This window comes from Nansenia antarctica (assembly GCF_963989245.1).
Source record: "Nansenia antarctica genome assembly, chromosome: 8".
NCBI lineage: Eukaryota > Metazoa > Chordata > Actinopteri > Argentiniformes > Microstomatidae > Nansenia > Nansenia antarctica.
The window spans coordinates 48,038,632-48,045,154 of record NC_137678.1 but is presented as its reverse complement, the minus strand read 5'-3'; positions in this window follow the sequence as shown (position 1 = coordinate 48,045,154).

Sequence of the window (6,523 nt, the reverse complement as noted above, 5' to 3'; positions counted from 1 at the left end):
CCTAATATTCAAGCAGTAACGTGCAATATTTCAACTTCTTTTCAAATGATTGGTCACTAGAATCCCTTCCAACAAAATGAAAAACACACTATTGTTTCTCAATTTTAATGTCTTCATTTAATATAAAATATAGAAGATTAATAATAATTATTATTATTATTATTATGATATATATATATATTATTTTGTTATATCTGGTCGCCAGTTGGGGGGGGCGCTGTCATGCCAAATCGTGTACAAATCTTACCGGGCCATCAACGGCCCATCAAAATCTAATCGTTCGAACGTTCGACGTGCGTTCCAGACTAATGGGCCATAATCACACGTGAGTGGGCGTCACCATAGTGACGGGCCTGAGGAGAAGAAACATGCAACGAACAATAAGTCAAATGTTTAAGAGAAAGGAGAGAGATAAAGAAGCAGATAATGTGGCTAAAGTTCGAAGGAGAGAGCAAATTGAGGGCCAGAGGGGGGAGGCAGAACCTCTGCAAAATGAAAACCCACCCTCAGATGCAAACACAGGTGATGATGCTAACTTACCAGAGAATGGACATGAAGTTAGCTTACTAGCAAACTAGACAGTGGCTTACTCAGAACACAGTCTGTGTGCATACAGTACAACATTTTGTATGTATCCTACACATTGTAGGATACATTTTGAGATATTTTATTTTACTAATAATCTGTTCATTAATGTATCTGCCCACTGTTCTGACAATTCAAAGACAGAGACTGTTTGACTGTCTTTTGATGAATTTAGTTGTAAATGTTATTCTAATTTAAAACAGTTGAAGGCCAGAGGGAGGAAGAGGAGACTCAACAAGAAGCAGCAGGTCCCTCTCCCTACTCAGAAGAAAGAACAGGCGATGCTGCTAGCCCTCCTACTGCTTACCCTAATGTATGGAAAGAAGAACAGTATAAACAGTGCAAGGAGAAAAATGAATGGCTGCATGCTGAAAATGGAAGGCTAGGCTGTAGCCCATGCCATGATGTAAAAGATCTGGGTGTCATGGCATCCCGTGGGGTCAACATAGCTACTCAGTGGGCTGAGGGAAAGATAGCCCCAAGTGGTAATTCAAGGGAAGTACAGCTTTCATCACTGCGGAAAAAGATCCATGAGCACAGGAACTCCACAGCGCATACTGAAGCTGTCAAGATTCTTCAGACAGCAAATAAAGACATACTTCTGAACGTAAACGCCAGTAGTCAGGAGTCTGCATTTGAGTCTACTGCCAAAGTATTCATGACAGCATACTATGTGGCCAAGAATAACAAGCCTTTCACAGACTTTGAGAGTCTGATTGACCTGCAGCAAGTAAATGATGTTAGCTTAGGGCGTGTTTTGCACAGCAAAACAGTCTGTGTTGATATAATTGAGCATGTGTCATCACAGATGAAAAAGGAACTTCTGAAAAAGATAATAGAGGCCAACTGTAAAATCATAGTATTGGCTGATGAGTCGACCAGTGTCGGGCACAAATCAACACATTGTGTTTCTGAAGGCTAGTGTTGATGGAGACATGGAGCCCATTGCCTTTCCATTAGACCTGGTTGAGCTGGATAGTATGTCTGCTGCTCATATCAAGGAACAGATTATGGGTTGCTTGCTTAAGAACGGCTTCACTGTTGAGTTGCTGAGGGAAGTCCTCATTGGATTTGGCAGTGATGGGGCCAGTGTCATGCTGGGAGTGAAGTCAGGTGTTGGGAAGTTGCTCCAGGATGACTTCCCAGGCATCCTACTATGGCACTGCCTCAATCACAGACTGGAGCTTGCTGTGGACCAGGCCCTGGATGTGACGGGGGGAACAAAGGACTTCCAGGCATTCCTTGACAGCCTATATTCATTATATAGCCAGTCACCAAAAAACATGCGGGAGCTGAGTGAATGTGCTCACAACCTAGACATTGCCCTCAGGAGGATCAGAAAAGTGTTCAGTGTTCGCTGGGTAGCTTCTTCATGCAGGGCAGTCTCTGCAGTTTGGCAGTCTTATCCAGCCTTGGCACAACATTTCCGTGAAGCATCAGAGGATAACACAAGGGACAACAGAGACAGGGCCAAATTCAAAGGTCTGCTTTCTAAGTTGTGCTCCATCAACTTCCTGAAAAGTCTTGCAGTGATGGCAGATGTTCTGACTGAACTTAAGAACTTGTCAGAGATTCTTCAGGACAGACAGACCACGCTCCCAAAGGCCCATGACAACATGACAATCTATATCAAACGCATAGAAAGCCTCAATCGCTACCCAGGACAACATGCAGTTGAAGCCAGCCAAGCAGAGGAAGTGATGGAATTCAAGGGAGAGGAGTTAAGAGTTGGCAGGTCTCCCATCATTAACTCTGCTCAGTTCATCCAAGCAGTGGTAGACAATAAAGACTCTTCACAACCACAGCAAACAGAGCACAGGCCAGTGTTGCAGCCAACCGAAAAGAGGCGTACAATAACCTTATCAAACAAATGGCAGTCCTCAACCCTGACAACTGGGACCACGACAATGCTCGATTTGGAGATAATGAGGTGAGGGCTTTGTGTGATGTCCTACATCTGAATGGACAAGAGGCCGACCTTGGGTTCACTGAATACAAAGCAAGTGGAGGAAGAACCATTCCTAAGAGGATGAAGAAGTTGCTCATGGCAGTTGACACTGTCTGCAAGCAATGCTGACTGTGAACGGGGGTTCAGCACAATGAACAACATCATAACTGAGTATAGGAGAAAACTGACAACAAGAAATGCAGCAAATCTCCTCTTCATCAGCTCTGTGGGACCTCCATGCAGACAGTGGGATCCACTGCCTTATGTGAAGACTTGGCTAGGCAAAGGAAGAAGAGCAGCCCACTCAACAAGTTGCATGACTCGCCAATACACAGAAGACAAGGATAACTACTTCAGCCCTCTGTGGAAAATGTGGAAAAGTGTTTAAGTGTTCCCACTTTCCCAGGGACCTAGATCCTGGATGGAAATTAATGAACCTCAGTTATTGGGAAGAAACACTTGAGTTACCCAGTTTGTGTTTAAAAAAAATCTGTTCAAAAAGGAGACTTGAAGAGACACATGATAGTTCACACAGGAGAGAAACAATTTAATTGTTCAGTGTGTGGTAAATGTTTTGCTCAAAAAGGAGAGTTGCAATCACAAATGATAGCCCACATAGGAGAGTCTACGTTATAGAGTCTGAGTTATGAGTCTGTTATAATGTTTAAATAAATAATTTAAACATTATATTATTATTATTGTCAAGTGTTTCTAATTTCAACACCAACACCACGATGTGTGTGTTCAGGGATGCATGAAGCTGGTGGCGGGAGGAGAACAATATGAAACGATGAAGGTTGGGGTAGTAGCCTATAGTTCCTGTAAGAAACTCAAACCACTTTCACCCCTGAGCCTATGGGTAAACCAATGCACTCATTCACATCCTTTTACTCCAGCATCATCATGTACATCTGGGAGAAGTTGAGGATGTGAGGAGGGCACTGTTTCTAATTCACCTTGAGCGTGTTACAGAAGCAGGTCGTGATATGCAGTCGTCGACAAGGCAAGGAGTGAAACAATGAAAGGCATTCTATTCGCCGACTATTAGTGCCCCATACTTACGATTTATCCCTGTAATGTATGTAGGCTCCTTCAATGGATCAATGACAATCGCAGTCTCTGCAAGCTAACCGGACTCAAACAGCTGGGACCATTAGCGGCCAATCCTAGGATGAAGCTTCACTGGAAAAAAGCAGCGGCGCCAGCCAGACGAAAGCTCCGATAAAAGGCGAAGCTGCATCTACAGCTGGCATTTTCAAAAACTTGAAATTGCCCAGTTCAGTTGTGACAAGCGGAGCTGGTACAGACCATTGTCTGAGCCGACGGAGGGGAGGTGTACTGCATCCTAAAGTTGCAGCTGTGCAATTCTCTGATCATCATAACATCATGGTCCTAAAATGCTGTCTGTGTATCATAACATTATTGGATAACATCATAACAACAACATCTAATGATCTGAGGATAGTCATTATGCGCACTCTAAAGTGAAAACAAGTCTTTCCGCTGGATAAATGACAGTTAAGTGCCCAGAGATTGCAACATACTGTATAGTAACTGTATCTTTATAGAGTTAATTGAAGCATACATCTATAAATAATATTATTTGAAATTGGCATGCAGTCATTATGCTGCCGCAGTAGGATAATGTCTCTTTAGTCCATATGATTGCCCCTTTTTTACATGATTGCCCCAGTTATGGAAGTGTACATCAGAACAAGAAATCCTTCCTAACACTTCCCTGCATACTCACCCTCATAGTTCCCCTGGCCTAGATGGTTTCTGCCATGCTCGAAATAAATTGTGTAGTAATCGAGACTGTGCGTCCAATTACGTTTACATCTCCCAAGACAGCTTTGACCATATCACAGTTGTTGCGCTTTAATGCTCTTTAAATATACAACATGCGCCTGGATATGAGACTCTAGGTGGGCATTAATTGGGTACCTACACGATAGAAGAGTATGCCAGGGCGGTGGGCACAGTCCCACAGGTAGGTGTGCCAGGTGTTAGCCATTTAGACAGATAAGGTCATTGTAAATATGAGAAGGGAAACGATCCACAAGAGGCGCAAGTACAAGTATCTACATGGTCCCCATACTGTAGGTACAGTAGAGGCGCACTTTTTCGGAAGTTAAACTGCGTCTGTAATGGTTGCTCAAGTCACAATTCATTCAAGTTCACGCGTCCTTCAATGCAGCTACTGTATGTTACCTGACTACAGTATATTAAACCAAACGACACCCACTCCCCTTTAACTTCATCGCAATGTGCATGGAGCCACACTGTAGACACGTATGGATCTTGAAATAATGACCTGTCAGAAGAATTCATACATTAGGCAGCAACCTTTGAGCTCTTGTATATTTGTTTTGTTATATCATATTATACGAGGCATATATAGAGAGAGATAGAGGAAATGGTTTACTCATTGTTTGTTATAGTCTCCCAACAGAGCTGTAACATTTAACAATGCTAAACACCTATTTGACTGTATTGGACTATTACACCCTTATAACAATGAAAACATGTTTTCTATTATGGAAATATCAACAGCCAGCCAATGTGTCTTTCTCATCTGAAAATAGTGAGCATTTGTATGCAATACAACTGAATGTAAAGTGTATTTATTTGAAATGTCTCCGGGTGACATGGAGACAAACTTAATCATGTGCTTGAAAATCAATTTTCTCACTGAGAAGTGTGTTGAGCAATCTTGTGATTGAAAATGTACAAATCAGACGGAGAGTCAGAATCTACGACCGGTCCTGTTGACGCATGCCAGAGGGAAATCAATACAGTGAAACAGGAAACAAATGTAGCAACACATGCAAACTGCCCTTGGGCTCGGCTGTATTCTATTATTGCCTTTTTGGGCTATTTTGACTTTTAATTGCTGATAGTATAAAAGACTCGATTGTGTTGCTGTAGAGGACGCATGTAGACGCACCATCTGCATGATATACCACTGTAGCTTCTTCTTATTATTATTATCAATGTCATCACCAAAACATTTCACAAATGACAATTCAATATAGGTTCTAAAGCAAAGACTAGCGTGAAAAAAGACAAATACAATTAAAACCACATCCCTATACAATGCATTTGCAGCCATGACGAAGCAACCGTTTACCTTTAGCTTTAGAGAACACTAAACACTATGGGGACCAATGGTTACACACACACAGTTTATGCCTATCAAATATTAAAGAAACTTTAATTATTTGTTTAGGAGTGTTAGGGAACCCTGTGTCATTGTGCTTTGTAAAACACAAAGCACAGTATAAATGCATCTTTTAGCCCAGTCCAATAGCATGGTGTGTTCTATGAGCATTTAGTTAAGCGAGAAGCAAGAGGTCATTAACGAGGCATATTCTCACAAAGGATAGCTGCAGGGTATCCAACTACAAAATAAAAAAATTGGCCCTTTTTCTCTCAGTTCACATCTCCGCCACTGGAAGCAGGGTGACTGGAGGGACGTCAGGCTGAGTGTGGTGCCGCTGGCCATGGTGCTGATCCTGGCACACGGCACATCCGCTTCACTGTAGCTCCCGGGGGGAAACACTGGCAGTCATAGCGGAGGCAGTTGATCAGCTTCATAGCGACTTTAGTGAAAATTATCAGAATTGATTGATGAAAAGCTGAATAATGTCGCTTACTATTTCTCTTTTACACATTGTGTGTCGAGCACATCTGTCTTTCATATTATTCCACGACAGGCAGCCCCCTTTTTGGGTCAGTTTCTTGTGTTATGTATATAGTATTATTATTATTATTTGCATGATTATGATTATTATGATTATTATGATGATGATTATTATTATTATTATGCTGCTGCCACATTCCCAGAGAAGCCCTTACAGCCTAATTTACCCAGGCTATCCATCTGTCTTCAGGAGATATTCATTGTTAACATTTGTGATCGGCTAATTGATGATAATGCAAATGTGTTTTTATATTTCTTACAGAAACAACAGTATAATCAATACATAA